General features: G+C 43.7%; 2 pseudogenes; one reads left to right on the top strand and one right to left on the bottom strand.

Annotated features, from left to right (window-relative positions):
- Nucleotides 1-1,111: 1,111 nt before the first annotated feature.
- Nucleotides 1,112-8,613, bottom strand: LOC147908324 (uncharacterized; annotated as a pseudogene).
- A 2,263-nt stretch (nt 8,614-10,876) lies between these two features.
- LOC147908325 (uncharacterized) lies at nt 10,877-13,120 on the top strand (annotated as a pseudogene).
- The last annotated feature ends 7,398 nt before the right edge of the window (nt 13,121-20,518 follow it).

Below are 20,518 nucleotides of genomic sequence, written 5' to 3' on the forward strand. Positions count from 1 at the left end.
GGAAGAAAAGTGCAGCTGAAGCCCATCGAATGCTTGTCGAAATTTATGATGACACTGCTCCAACTGATAAATCATGTAGGGAATGGTTTCGACGTTACAAGGATGGAGATTTCAGCGTTGAAGACAAGCCTCGCTCTGGACAGCCAAAAAAATTCGAAGACAAAGAATTAGAGGCATTACTCGAAGAAGATCAGAGTCAAACACAAGAGGAGCTTGCAGAATCATTGAGAGACGTTGAAATCGAGAGACGTTGAAAGGCGATTTTTCACTTGCAAACAGCTGATTCAAAGACAACAAAGAAAAGGTTTTTTGCACCGGATTGTGACTGGAGATGAGAAGTGGATATTCTACGATAGTCTCATGTCGCAAAAGTCGTAAAAAAATGTTTGGAAACGCTCAAATGGGATGTTTTACCGCACCCGCCGTATTCTCCTCGGACATTGCTCCTTCTAATTACTGGTTGTTCCGAAGGATGCAGCACGATTTGACAAGTCACCGATTCACTTCTCCAAAATTGGATCGCCTCCAAAGACGAGTCAGTTTTTTCGAGATGGAATTCGAAAATTGCCTGAGAGATGGGAAAAAGTAGTAGCCAGCGATGGACAATAATCTTTAATTAATCTGTTCATTCATTTTGTTTTGAAATAAATGCATTTTTGAACACAAAAAAACGGACCGAACTAATCTGTACTCCCAATATATATATATATATATATATATATATACCATATCACCTTTGGCAAGACTCTGTACATATCTGTAAATACACCTTGTATATACACTTTGCGCTATCTCTTTTTTCTCACCTCTTCCTCAGTTGTTTTCCTGGCGCATGACAAGAAGTAGAGGCCGACGGCGATGGCCAACTGCGAGACACGTAACAATAGTTAAAACCTATATACATACTAACAACTTTATTCATTATTGATAGATTCTTAACTATAGGGATAGGGGAAAGAAATTAAAATGCATTTTAAAAAATCTCATATTTTATTTTTTAAACTTAATATATTTTTTTCTGGCGTTGTGACCACTAGCTGTATATTTTAAATACACAGTGCGACAAATATGTTCCCGGACGGGGCCTGAAAATCATAATTGAAACAACATATGCATATTTTTTGGTTTTATTATTCAAAATATTCTCCTCTGGCTTCAATACACTTGTTACAGCGATTCAATAGTGATTCAAATGCATGTTCTAGCTCAATTTGCGGAATTGCCTCTAGTACCTGTGTAGAAGCTGATTGGATGGTCGGAATGTCATCAAAAAAGCGTCCTTTCAATTTCAATTTCAATTTTGGGAATAATGAGAAGTCGCAGGAGACTAAATCAGGTGAATACGGTGGATGATTTAACACAGAGACACGATTTCGAGCCAAAGATTGACGGACAATGAAGGGTGACTCGGTGCATTATCATGCAACAAAGACCAATTTTCTGGATCACGATATTCGGGGCGAATACGATGAATTCTGCCCATCAATCGCTTTAAAACTTCGAGATAATATGCACCAGTAATTGTTTGGCCAGTTGGAACAAATTTTGTGGATAATATCTTTGCTATCAAAGAATGCGATGAGCATTGTCTTGATTTTTGATGGACTTTTCGTACTTTTTTTGCTTATGATGAATTTTTTGACTTCCATTCCGCACTTTGACGCTTAGTTTCTGGATCATATTGAAAGCACCATGTTTCATCACCCGTAACAATTGATTTTAGGAAGTTTGGATTATTTTCTACGGCTGTAACGATGTCTCTGGAATAATTGATTCTCGCTTATATTTGATCGCTTCTTAATGTGTGTGGAACAAACTTCGCACAAACCTTTGTTTTACCCAAATCTTCATGTAATATGGTTCGAATCGTTTCTCTACTGATATTTAAAGCCTCCTCCATCATTTTTAGTGATGCATTGCGATCATTTGCAACAAAATCACGTACTTTTTTGATCATTTCGGGTGTTCGAACCAAAATTGGCCGTCCTGATTTTTTGTCATCTTCAAGGGTCTCTCTGCCTTCCAAAAAACGCTTATGCCACTCAAAAACAACTGTACGACATAGACATTGACTGCCGTAAACTTGTTGCATCGATCGGAATGTTTCTGATGCACTTTTACCAAGTTTTACGTTAAATTTAATCACTGCTCTTTGTTCCATATTAAAATTTCTACCTCGACCAAAATCTTGTTTAACATGAACTGTCATATCTTCGTTGTATGTCAACTAAAATGAATGAAACTTTGACAGATGATAGCAAAATGTTCAACCTTTAAAATGCATGTTTGAACGCACAGATGTCGCCACTGGTTGCTGAGATGTGGTTCGTGTCCGGGACCATATTTGTCGCACTGTGTACATTCTGTAATGCACAATTCTTAATATGTTTTCCACATGGTACAGTATTAGTAACATCTAGATTATGTAAAGAATCTATATCTTCGTAATCAGCATCCAGAGTCTCAATTGTCAAGTCGTCACTATCGAGTATACCAGCCACCCATTCGCGTTTTTCACATCCTTTAACATATACAAAAGCCTTATTGTCATCATTCTCTTCTGCACCAATTATTGTAACCAGCCATTGTAATCAGGCGTTTCATTATGCTGTACGAGATCATCCCGTCTTCCTATTGCAATCCATGGTGATAAACACTCAGCCAGGAAGCACAATACTTTCCTGACTTTGTCAACAAGTTCCATGGCATGGGACATGTAAAAATATAATGAAAGAGAGAGATCTAATCAGAATGTTGTTTATAAGATCTCCTGTGATGATTGCGAGGCGAGTTATGTTGGTCAGACAAAAAGAAAATTGAGTACGAGATTACACGAACATATCTCTGACATTAGGAAGAATATGAGTTCTCCTACTGTCACAACTGATCATCGAATTAATTTTGATAATTTTAAATGAAACGATGTGAAAATTTTAGACTGTGAATCTTCTTATAATAAGAGATTGATCTGAAATGATTCATATTAAAAGAAACAGGGTCTTAATAAACAAAATGATACCGAATCTTTACATGAAACTTATTCACAGATCATTCAAGCTCTTTCTCCTTCTTAATTGCATTCTTTTCCTATCCATTTCTTCTCTTCCCACTTTCTCTTCTCTTTACTTTATTTTCTCCTTTTTATGTTCCTCTTCCTTTTTAGTTTACCATTTCAACCTTCTTGTCTTTATATATGTACTTTACTTTAGCTTTCTAGAGAAATGATTACTTTCAATTCTCATCGCATTGTCTAATAGATAACATACCATTTTGACACACATAATAAGGTATTTATTTTCAACTTATCTGTACTAAACTCAATATATATATATATATATTAGGTGTTGGAATTAATTCGTAGCGTTTTTTAATGAAAGAATGTTATTTATTTCACATGAGCATTAAAAAATACATTAATGAAAGTACTTCCCATCACTTGTAAAACGCTACGAATTAATTCCAACACCTAATATATATATATATATATATAATGAATGACGGCACTTTACACTTTCTCTATCGACATTAATAACTCTAATATACATGTATTATAATATTAAAAATAATTTTTGTCTCTTTCTTTTAATTTTAATTTTATTACTTGCGACTTGTTTTGTACCTTTCTTTTTATTATTTACGACTCGATTTGTATTTTTCTTATTATTTTTATTTTTTATTCCTGTCGTAATTTATTATTACATTTTGTACTTGCTAACAGAAACATATTCGTCCTTATTCTACATACACAATTCGGAGGAACACATTGTTGTCAACTACAACTTTTGTATAATTTTCATTTTATTTTGGAGCGAGATTTATAGTTGATATTGCGTCCGAAAGCGAATTTTTAATTAATTTTTATATATTTTATCCATGTAACATTTCCATTGTTATTTTTGAGTCACATTGAAAATGATTCAACAGGGATCCAAACGTGTTTACTTGCTGACAGTCAAATTAAATTTTATTAAATTTTTAAATTCATGATATGTTTTATTTTATTTTTTAACGATTTAATACAAATTTGTTAATTTATGATGATTGTTTTACGCTCATAGCTCTTTGTCTTTTTATTTATTTATAATGAAAGAGAATAGCTCCTTTTCTCAACATCACCATTTCCTTCACGACAAATTTCTTTCCAACGATAGATCCTTGCAGATCCATAAACGTTGGTATAGTCATGGTGAATGACTTTTTGAGACAGTGCTTGATCACAAAAGATCTTGTGGTCAAGCACTGTCTCAAAAAGTCGTTCACCATGGATCTTGGATTTTATCTCATATATTAAAAAGAGGGGAAAGGCATTTTTTGGTGATAATAATTTACGTAATCTTGCGTACTACATTTGACATTGCTGTATTCGACATTGCTATTACAATCACGCAGTCGTGTATGATAAGACAATAGGCAGTTGTATTCGCAGGTACATTCTCTTTGAATTCAAATTCTAATCATACATCCATGATGTCACTCTTGACGGACTCGTTTTGTCGCGAACAAGTTACTAGAGTAAAACAGAATTTTCAAAAAGGAATTTAACTGGAATGATGGTTCATTTCTTTCATGAGAGATTTGATAGTAAAACGTACACAAACGTAAACACATATCATACAAAATAGCGGCTCTGCGTTTGTCAAAGCCTAAATTTAGATCATCGTACGAATCAAATTCAGAATTTAGATAAAATTTCACATTGGTTAATTTACAAGTATCGAAGTAAGTTTTACGTGCTGTCATGATATTTTTCTTATCAGTAGAATCTGTAGACCAAAGATAACGTATCATGATTTTTCCAACTGAGTCACAGTCTTGATGGCCCAAGAATGCTTCGTTGCTTGGCAATATACTCATACAAATCCAACGAACGGAAACTCATACTCAGATATCATCCGCTCTCTAAAGCGCGCACCATGAATAATTTATTAACTTCGTTCAATGCAACGTGAGGCATTCGCCACTATACTTTGAATAATTCAAGCGTCGGCTCTGTCGCTGGATCTCCCACTATGTAATTGTTACCGTCGCGCGCTCGTATCAAAATTAATTCGTGACAAGTGAATTAATTGCACGTTTACAATTCTCGCAAAAGCCCAACAATATGTTGAGCGGTACACAAAAAATTAAAATATCCATTGTCTGCCATTAGGCTTTTCGCGGTATCATTAAAGTCGATAAATCCAGCATTGTACAAACTATATGCGATTTCATTAAAAAATATTGCAAACTCTTCATAAGACTAATTATTCCAACGTTTCTGCTACGATCAATCTCCATTTTTGAGTTCATTGAATTTCATCGAACATGAACGCCACACAATTACATCCAGATTTGGTTGCTTTTGTCCATTTTTTTCCTTTGAAGTCAATTTATCTTCGACATAGAGAATGCTTTCACATGGTACCGTGTAAATCCTACTGTTGGGTCCTTATCTCGTCGCTATATCCAAACGTCGTGTTGACGTACGGATTGTATGTGTGAAACTCGAACTTGACAACGCGATTGTCAAAGATTGGTTCGCCTCCAATATTCAAGACCTGAATATATCAACCATCTCAGATATTTACAAAGCTTACAACAAAGCCCAATGATTGTAAAATTTAACATTCGACACAATGAGTTTCTTTTTGCTCGAATATTTTTTATCACTGTCGTCCTTCTGGCAAAAATTATGTCCCCTGTCTGTTTCGCCTGCTCGTTCAGAACAAGCATCTCGCGTTATCATTGCCGTATTTCTTTATCACTGTCGCCTCTGTACGATGCAATCTAACGATGATTTCTTCTCCGAGAGAAAATCGAGCAATCATCCGTCTTGATTCACAACGCGAATCGTCAGATGCTTCATACGATGATCGGAAGGTAAATGATCTGTGTTGGTCTTTCTGATATCTTATATCCTGATGACAAGCTCGATGAAAATTCATATCGTGGAACGAACTTATCGTTGCTGTATGCGCTCGTGGTCACGTTGCACTCAATGCGAATGATATTTCACGTTGATGATATTTATCGATATGTCTGATTCATGCCACTGTTGCGGCTCGAGCACAGGTGATTCGATGAAAATCCCAACAGTGATCCAATATTGTGAGGTTTGTTAAAATTGAATAGCTAAGCGCCATTGATTTCACTCTTCATTGTATTGTTATTGGCACGAATAGTCAATACTATTCATCTTCTTTGCGAAGCGTTTTCTCTCTCGCGACATCATTATGATAAAATTGTAGAATTATACGTTTTAAATACTTGTTTATGTCACGTATTTCGTATGATTTTTCAAGAATGACAATTCGAGAATGATAATACTGCTCTCGTTTCGATACACTCCCCCTGTTGGTAAGGTAGTATGCATAAAAATACCTTTAAAATATGGAATACGCATACGTTTTGCCAGTTGTTGCAGTTGTGAACTGTTTAACGTTCTTTTTTTTAATCTTTTTTATTTTTTTCGTTGTGACTCCTCGTCCACGCTTGTATGGAGGCAAACTCTATGACCTTCCATGACACGGTTATGACGTTTCAATTGTCCCAACTGACGTTGTGCGGCTTTATTATCGTTTATAGTTTTTGCGACTCCTACCGCGCCGCTGACCAACGAGCCGAAAACTCCCAACAGCGGTAAAATAGGTAAGATATCACTGCGTTTTGCCACAGGTAACATTCGTTTTTTCGTCGGTTTTTTCTTCTTCGCTTTCATATCCATACCAATTTTTGTTTTGATTTCCATAGCCGCTCAAACAGCTGTGGCATCAGCTCTCTCTCTCTCTCTCTCTCTCTCCAAGAGTCGAATCTTTCGCGGTAATCCGAATATTTCCGCACCTCCTCAGCAAGTATTTTGTCAGCTACGTGTCGTTTCGAGAGATCTTTGCGAATAAGCTATGTCGTGTTCGCGACACGCCGTGTTCAACGGATTAATGCCTCGATCGCCTCTAGCCAATTCTTTTTCTAAATGCGTACCTGGACCATAAAATTGATATCCGGGGATATGCAATTCGATCGGAAGTGCGTTTATTGCGTGATTTAAAAAGCCGCAACCTTTTATTCTTATTGTTGTTGTTGATATTTGCTACAATTTCTTATAAACGACGCTGGACCATCAATATGCGATCGATGGCAGGGCAAATTATAATGCTTCAAGCATCAACGTTGCTAAACCTGAATCAGTCTTTATATGCTCGGGTAATCTGTCCCACAGTTGATCTATGTAATTCTTAAATTCTTGTAGCAAAATAATTTTCGGTACATATTCCAACTCTTTGGCGGTTAAACTATGTACATCATAGTTGTCCGACACTATAAGAAGTATTTTGAATACTCAGCGATTTTGTTTTGCGCGTTACTATAAATATAACCACTCTCGATGTCGTTTTTTTTTTCAATATTATCAGTGTCGTCAAGGGAGAAGATATGAAGTTCGTGCGACAATCAAAATGACGATCAAAATGACTAATGTCAACAATAAAGTACAGACTGAAAAAGAAATACACAAGCATGGAACCATGTTGCCGATTTCTATACGCGGAATCATCTGCGGTCCATCGAATTGTGGCAAAACAAACGTGTTGATAAGTTTGCTGGAAAGTCCACATGGTATACGTTTCGAGATCGTGTATTGAAGTCGTTGCCACAGCCAAAATACCGATTCTTGGAGAATTGATTAGCATTGAAGAAATTAGTTATTTTACATTCTCCAATAATAAACGATGTATTATCACCGAACAAAGCGCTTCCAAATTCATTTTTGTCTTTGATGACGTGCGTCAAGTAAGACGCGATGAGAGAGTACTTTGCGATGGATTGACACGCGGACGTCTAAAAAACAATGTACAAAAGAATCGAACATTACATCGAATTCCAATGATGCGTCGCTTGTACTACGAATTATCGTACAAACGTTCGCATGTTTTTTCAGTCAAAGACGCTTATGAAGACGTTTATGAAACGCCCAACTGCTTAAAACGTTAGTTAAATAATAACGATAAATTCGGATGGAAATCAATGTTTCTTTCTTACAGGTGAATATCCTTTCGGATCTCTGTAACAAGTCTAACGCGGCGGTTTTCTTAGGCAGTTAACTAAGAGTGCGATTCATCGCTCGATTCGGCCTTTTATCGATTTGATCGAACAGAGGCTCTTTTCGTCAATCGCCTATGAGATTCCCCAAAATTATGAATCTTTGAGGTGATCTCATGATTCGGGCCGTGATTGGCAATTTTTAACGAAGATACCCAAATGACATGCGCGACCACACGCTAGAAAATCTCGCACACGCTAGAATACTGAATAAAACTATCGCCAAATATCCCCTTATGAGAGTCGAAGTTAAAACATTCATGATACATGCCGATGTTCCATATACAGGGTGGGCCATCTATTGGTACGTTTTTGAATTTCGTCGTATGGCAACACCGAACGAGCTACAGACCCGAAATTTTGACAGTTTATTAGTCATACCGTCCGCGGCACGAAACAACATGTTTTCTCTTGAAGAGCGTTTTGAAATTTTAAAAACTTATTTTCAAAGTCAGTGCTGTGTCGCCGAAACTGTACGAATTTTGAAAAGAAATATGGGTCGTGATAGAGCACCCACCGAAGGAGATATACGCAAATTGGTGAGGAAAGTTCGTGAGAAAGGGATGTTAGTGGATGACAGAAGTGGTCCCAGAGCTCGGACAGTGCGCACACCCGAGAATATTGAGGCTGTGGCCCAAAGTGTGAGACAGAATCCGACGACTTCAACTCGACGCCGATCGCAGCAACTGAGCATTAGTCGCACCAGCCTGAGGAGAATACTGCACAAAGACCTCGGATTATTCGCCTACAAGATCCAGATGACTCAGGAGTTGAAAGCAAATGACCATCCGCTTCGATATCAGTTTGCTGTGTGGGCTATAGACCAGCTCAATAATGACGTCGATTTTGGTCGAAAAATCATCTTTTCGGACGAAGCTCATTTCCATCTCGGCGGATATGTGAACAAGCAAAATTGCCGGATTTGGGGCTCGGAACAGCCACACACAATCGTAGAGAGACCAATGCATCCTCCAAGAGTCACAGTTTGGTGTGGATTTTGGAGTGGTGGCATAATTGGCCCATTTTTCTTCGAAAATGATGCTGGAAACGCCGTTACCGTCAATGGCGAACGCTACAGAGCCATGTTGACCAACTTTTTATGGCCTCAAATCGACACTATGAATGTGGACGACCTTTGGTTTCAACAAGATGGCGCCACATGCCATACAAGCCGACTTACCATCGACCTTCTGCGCACCAAGTTCAACAACCGCATAATCAGCCGTTCAGGAGATGTCAATTGGCCTGCGCGTAGCTGCGATTTGACACCGCTGGACTTTTTCCTGTGGGGTGCCGTTAAAGACCGATGTTATGCGGATAATCCAGAGACAATTCCAGCTTTGAAAAACAATATTACGACTGTTTTGAGTGAAATTGGCGCCGAGGTAGTCCAAAATGTCATTAATAATTGGGGTGACCGAATGGCATACTGTAAGGCCAGTAGAGGGAGCCACATGAACGAAATCGTTTTTCATTCTTGACGCGGATACTTTTAGCTTCACAACAAAACAAAATTAATAAAAAATATCAATGTATGCTCATTTGATCGCATTTTTAAAAACGTACCAATAGATGGCCCACCCTGTATGAGATCGTGCACGACAAAAAGTATAAGTGTTTAGCGAATGGCTCTTACAATCATACATATACACACATCTTTATGTATTATTTTACAATTATCAATATTTTGAAGGAGCGAGGGCCCACGGCACGGTTTCAAAAGGAAAACTCTGTTAGGGATACATTCGGCGTTTTTGATCGCGAATCGAAATCTTACTTTGCTTTTTCGGCGCTCGATTTGCCGTCGCAGTCGTCAGTTTCGCGGCTGTCTGTGATCTATGGATCAACACTCGGGAAACACAACTAGAACGAAAACGAGAAATCAGGAATCGACGGGAATCAATGAAAATTGTTATTCAAATTTTGTCTCCGCTCTCTTCTCAGTCGTAGAAAAACCTAAGAATCAAACGCGATACAAGACGATAGTCTTAAATGTTACTGCGTGTTCGCGACCCGAGTGACTCAAGGAATATTCCTTCAGGCGATGTCACGACTTGACCTAAGATAACAATCTCGAGGCGTTGTCAGGAATCGGATTAACTGGCCCAGGATGATAGTCCCAAGGCGTTGCCAATTGTAAGAGATTACGAACATTTACGCGAATATATCTACAATTCACGAACATTGAAGTGATTGTGACGGTGTTATCCGAATTACACAATACTTAGTTATTGTGAACATTAAATCATTCCATACTCCTATAAATGACAATATAATTATCCATCAATAATTACATAACCATTTGAAACATGGTGCCTCCTGTGAGGTTCATGGAATCCCACATTCAAAGAACGTGAACGGATAACTCAGGAGCCAAACACGCTGCGCCATCCAGAGATCTGAAATTCCAAGACGGTATCATTTCGAGCATCAGTGAGCAGTGTTATTGTACGAGTGTAAGTCATTCGATTTTTACTTGCCAATCGCATAACAATAGCTGACAGGGTTAAACTTGTTATCTAGAAACGGACGTCATTAAAATCACAAATTACGAATTTAGCCAATCTCTTCGACAAAGGTAAAATAGATAATAACAACTTAAAATTATGAATTTCTCGCGTAACAGAGCTATATCACGCGTTCGAGGAAATCAACGACGAACTCGCGGTGTTAGATTCTAATGACATACATCAGACCGAATTTCTAAACGTCCAAGAACGATTTTACGCGCTTGCGAGCAATGTCGAGAGCAAATTGAACGCGACAAATACATCAAATAAGGATAACGTCATGTTAAACGACAATGTCTAAACGCGAAATTGCAAGCATTGCAACAATCGTCAGAAAAAAACGCATTAAATTACCCGAAGCGCCTTTACCGATGGCAAATTCGAAAATTGGTTAACGTTTAAAAACACGTTCTCTTCTTCATAATTGGCTCATAAACGGATTTAACAGACATCGACAAACTACATTATCTAAAATCCGCATTAACAGGTGAGGCCAATAATAAAATAAAAATATTCTCGATCGACGAGATAAATGCGAAGGCTTGAAAGTTATTAGAACGCTCATTCGAAGTGAAACGAATTCTGGTCACGCGACATCTTTCGGCTGTTGTAAATTTGCCCGCGTTAGATAAAGAAAGTATGGACGGTTTGACGGCTCACTAACGGCTCGCTGACGACGTCCAACAATATATCGCGTCGTTAAATACGTCACAGTCTGTCAAGAAATATTAATATACTTTATAGAAAGCAAATTATCGAAAATCACATTAAACAAGTGGGAGGCAACACTTGAGAGAGATACTTCTCCTAACTCGAACACTTGTTTACGTGTTGTCTACGTGTACGAATTTTTATACAAAACAGCGGTATGCGCGTCGAGACCGAAATTAGTACAACCGAATAAGAGCAAGTACGAAGTCCCGGTCAAGAAAAAGAGACTCGACGTTCCGAATCGAACCGTTGTAGCAAAAACATCGCACAATTGTATTGCATGTAAAGGTAAACCACATCCATTCTACGTATAGCACGTTCAAACAACTATCCGTAACAGAGCGCGAGATGATGCAAAAGGCGAAATTATGTTATACTGCTTGCGCTCTCATCATTTATACGGGACACCGTATAAATTTTTGAATTGTACGAAATGTCAAAAACGTCACAATACCCTTTTACATGACGACAATCAAGTGAACAAATCGACTTCTTCTAATTCCACGACTACTCAATCTAAATGACTATTAAAATCCCTCGATCACAACGCAACGAATCCCGTAACCATGCCATGCGCAGCTTTTAACGAATGCATTAATATACCAGGTGTATGCATAAGTTTTTTCCGGTTTAACTAAGAGATGGCACCAGCGAAAAGTACACAGCGTATTAATTTGACACATACGCCATTTTGTTCGTCTGATATTTAACTACAAACACACACAAGTTGAGTCCGCCAAAAACTAGCGTCTTTGTTTTATCGTTCAGTGATCATGTCGAGTTTTGTGCCTGAAAAAGAAAATTTGCACGCATTGCTTTTTTTATTTAATCAAAAAAAAAAGTCTGTTGAAAGTCATCGTTTACTGATAGAAACATATGGTGAACACGCTCCATCGATTAGAACATGTGAGACATGGTTTCGACAATTTAAAAATGATGATTTCAACGTGAAAGACAGTGAGCGCTCTAGACCACAAAAATGCGAAGACGAGCAATTGCAGGAGTTATTGGATGAAGACCCAACTCAAACTCAACGGCAATTAGCAGAAGTATTGCATGTATCACAAGAAACAATCAGCAGACGTTTACGAGCAATGGGAAAGATCAATAAACTCGGTAAATGGGTCCCACACAATTTGAATGAACGTCAAATGGAAAATCGCAAAGTTACTTGTGAAATGCTGCTTCAACGCTATGAAAGGAAATCATTTTTGCATCGAATTGTGACGGGTGACGAAAAATGGATTTATTTTGAAAACCCGAAGCGGAAAAAATCGTGGCTTTCACCTGGCGAAGCCGGTCCATCAACACCAAGGCCAAATCGCTTCGGCAAGAAGACCATGCTTTGTGTCTGGTGGGACCAGAGCGGTATTGTGTATTATGAACTCTTGAAGCCCGCCGAAACCGTTAATACACAACGCTATCGCCAACAAATGATTAATTTAAACCACGCATTAATCGAAAGACGACCGGAATGGGCCAAAAGACATGGCAAAGTGATTTTGTTAGACGACAATGCGCCGTCTCACACAGCAAAACCAGTGAAAGACACCTTGAAATTGCTTGGATGGGACATCCTTCCGCACCCGCCGTACTCCCCAGACCTGCCATCTGACTATGACCTCTTCGCATCAATGGGGCACGCGCTCGTAGAGCAGCACTTCAGCAATTTCGAGGAAGTTGGAAAATGACTCGATGAATGGTTTGCCGCAAAAGACAAGCAGTTTTTCTGGCATGGTATTCATAAATTACCTGAAAGATGGGCGAAATGTGTAGAAGCCGATGGCCAATATTTTGAATAAAAAAAAATTAATTTCCCTTGAAAATTACGTGTTTTTTTTTCCAAAAAATCGGAAAAAACTTATGCATACACCTGTATATATATATATATATTAGGGGTACAAATAAGTTCGTGCGGTTTTTTCTCGAAATTTGGGGCTTTATTGTGAAAAATCGGTTACAATGTAATCATTCAAAGTATTGTCCATCGCTGGCCACTACTTTCTCCCATCTTTCGGGCAATTTGCGGATACCATCTCGGAAAAACGATGTGGGTTTTGATGCGATCCATGAATCGACCCATTTTTTGGTTTCCTCGTAAGAACGGAAATGCTGCTCAGCCAGGCCATGTGTCATCGAGCGGAAGAGGTGGTAGTCGGAAGGGGCAAGGTCTGGACTATACGGCGGGTGGGGTAGGACTTCCCATTTCAACGTTTCCAAGTACTTTTTCACGGCTTGTGCGGCATGAGGTCGAGCGTTGTCGTGCTGCAAAATTATTTTGTCGTGCCTCTGCTCGTATTGTGGCCATTTTTCCTTCAATTCTCGGCTTAAACGCATCAATTGCAGTCGGTAGCGATCGCCAGTGACGGTTTCGTTTGGCTGGAGCAGCTCATAATACACCACACCGACCTGATCCCACCAAATACAGAGCATAAGCTTGGAACCGTGAATATTCGACTTTGCCGTCGATGTTGATGCGTGACCGGGCTTACCCCACGATTTTCTTCGCTTTGGGTTATCGTAATGGATCCATTTTTCATCGCCCGTGACGATACGATCCAGAAAATCCTTTCTTTTTTGCCTTTCAGACAGTTGTTGACAAGCAAAAAATCGCCTTTCAATGTCTCTCGGTTTCAATTCGTACGGAACCCAATTTCCTTGCTTTTGAATCATTCCCATGGCTTTGAGGCGTAAAGAAATGTTTTGTTGAGTCACTTCCAATGATAATGCAAGCTCTTCTTGCGTTTGACATGGATCTTCATCGAGTAATGCCTCTAATTCTGCGTCTTCAAACTTTCTTGGACATCCGGCACACTCTTGGTCTTCCAAGTCAAAGTCACCACTTTTAAACCGTGCAAACCACTTCTGACACGTTCGCTCAGATAGAGCATGGTCACCATAAACTTCCACTAAAATACGATGACTTTCGGCAGCACTTTTCTTCATATTGAAGTAATGCAGTAAAACTCCCCGCAAAAACACTTTATTTGGTACAAAGTTCGAGATATTTGACGAAGTAAAAATATTGTTGTTTACAATTCGAACAAATGACACATACTGAACTTAATACCTACTAATGACAGCTATCCAACGTATTTAGAAATACGGAACGGTGGAATGAAATAGTAGTTACGCCATCTCTTTCAAAACCGCACGAACTTATTTGTACCCCTATATATATACGATTCTGAATACAAGAATCGCGGTGGCATTAAGTGTCGAGCACTCTTAGATACATGTGCCACCACAAATTTTATCTCAGAATCGTAAAATAATTAAACATACGGGTAACAAAAAAATCATCAACGATTAGCGCGATCAACGCCGTCAATACTGTTTCGAAGAATATAGTAAAAATTACCGTACAAACGTTATACAAGAACTTCTGCAAAACTTTGATGTGTTTGACGGTATCAATTATTACAGATTTAGTACCTTCGGAAACTTTTCCGTGAGATTCATTAGCTTTACCGCCAGATAAAAGATCAAATTAGCAGATCCTGAATGACTCCACCCGCCACGATCTGTCGACATATTAATCGGGAAAGGATCGGGCGCGACGTTGTCTTTATTTTCCGACGGCCGAATTGATCTATCCGGCGAAGAAAATGACATATCTTCAGAACACGCGCTTGAGTTGTATGGTCACTGGTAGGGCTCCACCACAATCATCATCAAGTAATACGTGCTGTATGACAAGTTTAAAAAATCAATTGACAAAATTTTGATTGATAAAGGATATTTCTGTAAAGGAAACGAGGTCAAAGGAGGAAATCGAATGCGAATCACATTTCTTAAATACCGTCTCACATCGCGACGACAGACGTTATGTAGTTCGTTTACCTTTTCTCAGAACAAATAAATATCTTGGCAACTCACGAATAACAGCGCTCAAACGCTTGTTATCGTTAGAATGCAAGCTCAACACGAATACATCTCCAAAAATTGAGTATAAACGGATTTTCGAAGAGATTTACAATTAGGATATATGTTGATGATCGAGGAACCTGACGATTACTATATGTCACATCACGCGGTAACAAAGGAAACGAGTGAAATCATTAAGGTTCGCATAGTGTTCGACGCGTCAGCGAAATCTAATTTCGGTGTGTCCTTGAACGATATATTAATGATAGATCCCACAATACAAGATAAATTATTCTCACACTTGATCCGTTTTCGTATGTATAATTATGTTATCTCTGCTGATATCAAGAAAATATATCGTCAAGTATTATTACATGAGGATGATCGTCGATATCAGCAGATATTATGGCATAAAGACGGCGCGATCAGAACGTTTCAACTCAATGTCCTTACATTCGGTGTTTCTTCCTCTCCATTCTTAGCGATCCGTGTAATCAAAAGATTAGCCGAAGATGAGCCCAAAGTTATCCTATAATCGCAAATATCATTAAATTTCATTTTTACGTGGATGACTTATTGACGAGCACCGAAACCATCGATGAGGCCCGAAAGATCCGAGACGAGGTAATCGAATTGTTGGCACGTGGCAACTTTATTAGTAGACAGGCGTCTAATGACGAACGTATTATAAACAATCTAGAGGCTAACGCGTTACACGTGAGTTTCACGCTAAACCGCAAACCGCGCGTTGAAAACTTTAGATATAATTTGAAACACACAAGATGACAAAATATGTTATTCAACCAATCCAATTAAGCGTTTTGGGCGAATAACAAAGCGAAACATTTTTGACCCGATAGGCTTATTAGGGCTTATAGATTATCCGGTAATTTTATACGCCAAGAGACTAATGCAAAACGTGTGGTGGTCTGGAATTCAGTGGCGGTTTGTGGGACGAACCCGTCTCACAAACTATACAACAAGCGGTTAGAATTCACGTGTCAATGGGAAATAATGAATCAAGTATCCTTCTGTCGTAAATTGTTGATAACGAACTATTCCGATATACAGATCCACGGTTTTTGCGACGCTAACACTGCGGGCTATGACGCTTGTTTCTATGTGCAATCGAGGGGAGATCAAGATTGTCATCTCATTTATTATGTGCCAAATCGCGAGTTGCACCTCTAAAGTCCATGACTATTCCACGTCTTGAACTCTGTGGATCTTTGTTACTAACACAATTGTATCGCGAAACAGTCGATGCACTGAATTTCAAACTCCTGATAAAATAGTCTTCTATGATTCAACCATAACGTTACTGGCTAAAAACCGAACCGCATCGACTTAAAATCTTTGTAGCTCGAGTTATAGAAATTCGAGACCTTTTTTTTTTTTCTTGATAACGGAGGGGAAATGCCTGACGCATACCCCGAGCCTCGGGGGAGAGCCCGGGGTTATGTGGGGCTTGCACCCACTAAAACCCCTCCGAGTGTCCTTACCTGGCCTTGCATGAAGGACTCCCAGGAACGCGTGCAGCATACTTCTGGGAGTCCCTCAGGCCAGTCGGCTTATTGCCGACTTCTATTCCCGCCCGGGGATTTTTATGGCGTCGTCTGAGAGACGACGTGACCCCGGGCGGTGCTTGGCACCTTCGACTTTATTCGGGCGCTGGGGGACACCACCCCCTGCGCCCGCCGCCCCGGTTGGTGTTGGGGGGCGGGAGTTGGAGATCACGGCCCCCGCCGCGATCCCCAGCCCCCCGAGGGGCGCCAATCAGAAGTTTGGCGCCCCTCATGCTTCGGCGCCGCGAGAGGAAGTCCCCGACACTCCCGCACACCACCCCACCGTCCTCCTCTTCACTCCTCTCATTTATGGGGGAAGGAGGTCGCCGTCGTTCTCGCCTCGTGGGGCGGTCCCGGCGGCGGGTACGCGCGAGGGGTGACCCGGAGCGCGAGCGATCCGGTTGGAACCGGCGCCCGCGTTGACCCCCAACGCCACCACCCCTCGCATCTCCATCCCCCCCGTCAGCCCCGCCACCCGGAGGCGGCGGGGGCGGGAGAAGGCCCCGACCTCCCGGTGCCCTCTCCCTCTGCCTCTCAGTCTCCTCCTTCTGCGACATCACCCGATCGCAGAAGGAGGAGAAGGCCCTCCAAGCACTCTCCCTGCCGACTATCTCCTTCACGACATCCGGCAGGGAGAGATCCTCCCCTATCTCACGGACCAGGACACCGCGCTCGCCCGCCCAAGCCGGGCAGGTCTCCAGCGTATGCTGCGCGGTGTCCCGGTCCCCGTCGCAGTGGTGACAACAAGTGGTCGGCTCCTTACCTATGCGACACAGGCACTCCCCGAAACATCCGTGTCCGGTGAGCACCTGCGTCGCGTGGAACGATAGTCCGCCCCATCCCCTGCCTACCCATTCCTCGAGGCAGGGGAGGATGGCCTCCACGGTCCGAGCGCTCGTTGTCGGCGGGTCGTTTTCGAGAGTGGAGCGCCACTCTTCGAAGACCCGCCGACGGGCGTTCCTTCTCAGTCGGTCAGTGGTCCTCGGGGTAACGATCCCCCCCCGAAGCCGAATGGCCTTCACCCCGGCGAAGGTTTCCGCCAGGGCGTCGGCCACGTACTCGGCAGGGGGGATCCCCGCGAGGACCATGGCGGCGGCGTACGACACCGTCCTGTAGGCCCTACAGATGCGCAAGGCCAGCCGCCGTTGCACGCTGTGCAACTTCTGCTTTATTCGGCGGCTGGCCAGGGCCTTCCCACTCCATACCGGGGCCCCGTAAAGGGCCCCGGACAGGACGGCGTGCATATAAGCCCGCCTGACCGACCCGTTCGGACCGTGGAGGTTGGGCATGAGCGTCTGCTCGGCGGCCCAACCGCGGGGCTAGCTCGTCGAAGTGTTCGACGAAGCCCCAGCGACTATCCACGGTGAGGCCCAGATATTTGATCGTTGGCCTCACCGGGACGCGGACATCGTCCACCACTATATGTGCCTGAGGGGGCACCCCGCTCTTTCCATCGTGGAAGAAAAGAGCTTCCGATTTAGCGGGGGCCACCCTCAGGCCCAACTCCTTAATGGAGCCGACCACGCACGCCACTGCGACGTTTGCCGTACCGACGGCTCTCCCCCAGGTCATGGCCCCGACCACCACCAACGTGTCGTCCGCGTAACAAACGACGTGGCAGCCGGGGGGTAGGGCCACGCGGAGAACGTAGTCGTATGCGACGTTCCAGAGTAGGGGTCCCAACACGGACCCCTGTGGAACGTCGCACGACACGTCCCTCCGCTGCTGAAGTCCCGTTTTGTTATGGAACTCCAGCTGCCTGTCCCGGAAATAGTCCTCTATAATAGCGACCAGGTAGGGGGGCAAGAGGTGATGTCCTCTCATCGCCCCCACTACCCGGCCCCATGGGATGATATTAAAGGCGTTGGAGATGTCAAGAGATACCGCCAACGCCACCTCCCCTCCCGCGGTCATCTGCTCCGTGAGGGCCCTGACTTGTCTGACGGCGTCGATAGTCGATAGACCCTCCCGGAAGCCATACTGACCGCGGGATAGATTGGGACCATCCCGGGACAGGTGCCGGACGATGCGGGCAGCGATGACTCGCTCCAGCAATTTCCCCGCATCGTCCAACAGGCATAGCGGCCTGTTATAAGCGGAGGGACTCTCCGCTGGCTTGCCCTCTTTACGGAGGAGGACAAGCCTGGCCCTTTTCCTGGGAAATATGCCGTCTCTGAGGCAGCTCGTGAAGAGCCGCCTCAGACGGCTGCCCACTATGGGAGCCGCGGCGAGCCAGACCCTTCCGTGTACACCAGAGGGTCCGGGCGCCCGCGGCCTCCCCTTGAGGCGGGCGAAGGCCATCACCATCTCCTCCCGGGTGACGCCCAGCTCCTCCGTCCATTCGGACGGGGGGCCGACCCTCTCCGGTATTTCTCTTTCCCTATTGGGAAAGAGGGCGGCCACCACATCCTCCAGGAACTGAGCGTCCAGGATTTCTGTTATCGGGGGGGCCCACGGACGAAATTGCTTCGTCACAATTTTATAGGGCTTCCCCCACGGATCCCTGTCAAGGGAGGAGACGAGGTCGCGCCAAGCGTCGGCCTTCGCCCTCCTAATGGCCGCTCTAAGGGCGCTCCTAGCTTCACGGAGCGCCTCGGCGGCCACTTCCACCTCCTCGTCGGTGCCCCGTCGTCTGCGGCGGGTGAACTTCCGTCGGGCAGCTACGGCGGCCCGTCGTAACTCAGTTATCTCCTGGGACCACCAGTAGACTGCCCTCCTCGCCACAGGATGGCAGAGAGGCATCGACGCGTCGCATGCGCGCGACATGGCGTCCCCGAGCCATTCGGCCTCCTCCTCCACCGAGCGGGCCTGGTTGGGTTCCGGCCACGTGGAGGAGAGGAGGCTCACCTCGAGGGCGCCGGGGTCCAAGCCGCGCAGGTCCCATCGACGTTCCTTCTCATGTAGGCGGCGTCTTATCGACACCTCCGTGGGGGTGGACACCAGCTCCATGCGGATCAGACGATGATCCGACAATTCTCCTAAGGAGCTGGCGTCCACGTGCCAACCACGTATCCTGGCGGCAGCCGCGGGGGTCGCCCACGTCAGATCGACAATGGACTCCCCCCGGGCCCCCACGAAGGTACTGGCACGGCCTCTATTCAACAAGACTAGGCCGTGCCTCGCCGCCCACAGCAGGGTGCTGTCGCCCCTGGAGTCGGTGGATGGGGAACCCCACTCCAACGCATGGGCGTTGAAGTCCCCACCCACCAGTACTGGCCTGGGGGAGCGTCGTCTGATGTGCTCCCCCAGAGACTCCAGGGAGTCCTCATATTCCCTCCTCGTTAGTCGAGGAGGGAAGTAGCACCCCGCTACATCGATGGGCCCCCACTCTACCAGAGCGAACCCCTCCGCCGCCGATATTGGAATCATCGGCGGGGTGTCGCGCGCGTGCCGGCTGACCACCGCCACCCGTCCCAGGGAGTCCCCCGCCCAGTTGGGGTGATTCTCCGGGATATGGTATGGGTCTGCGGCGATGGCCAGTCCACCCCCCCACTCGGCGAGGCACTGCATTAGCATGCTTTGCGCCCCGGCCGAGTGGTTGAGGTTAACCTGAGCGAGGACGAGCGACATTAATTGTTGTTACCTCATTCCTCGCCCCCACCGACGTTGGATTTGTCGGCCACGTCTGCGACCGCCGTGGGGGATGACTCCTCCACGACGGCCATCTCAATGTCGGCCACTGTTACGGCCGACGTTGTCTCTGCGGTGGTCGCTGCCGCCGCGGGGGGCTGTCCCGCAACGGCAGTGAGGGGGCCACTGGGCTTCTGCCCCCCCTTCTTGCCCTTCGCTTTA

The sequence above is a fragment of the Acromyrmex echinatior genome, chromosome 10 (genome assembly GCF_024713525.1).
Source record: "Acromyrmex echinatior isolate Ae372 chromosome 10, ASM2471352v2, whole genome shotgun sequence".
NCBI lineage: Eukaryota > Metazoa > Arthropoda > Insecta > Hymenoptera > Formicidae > Acromyrmex > Acromyrmex echinatior.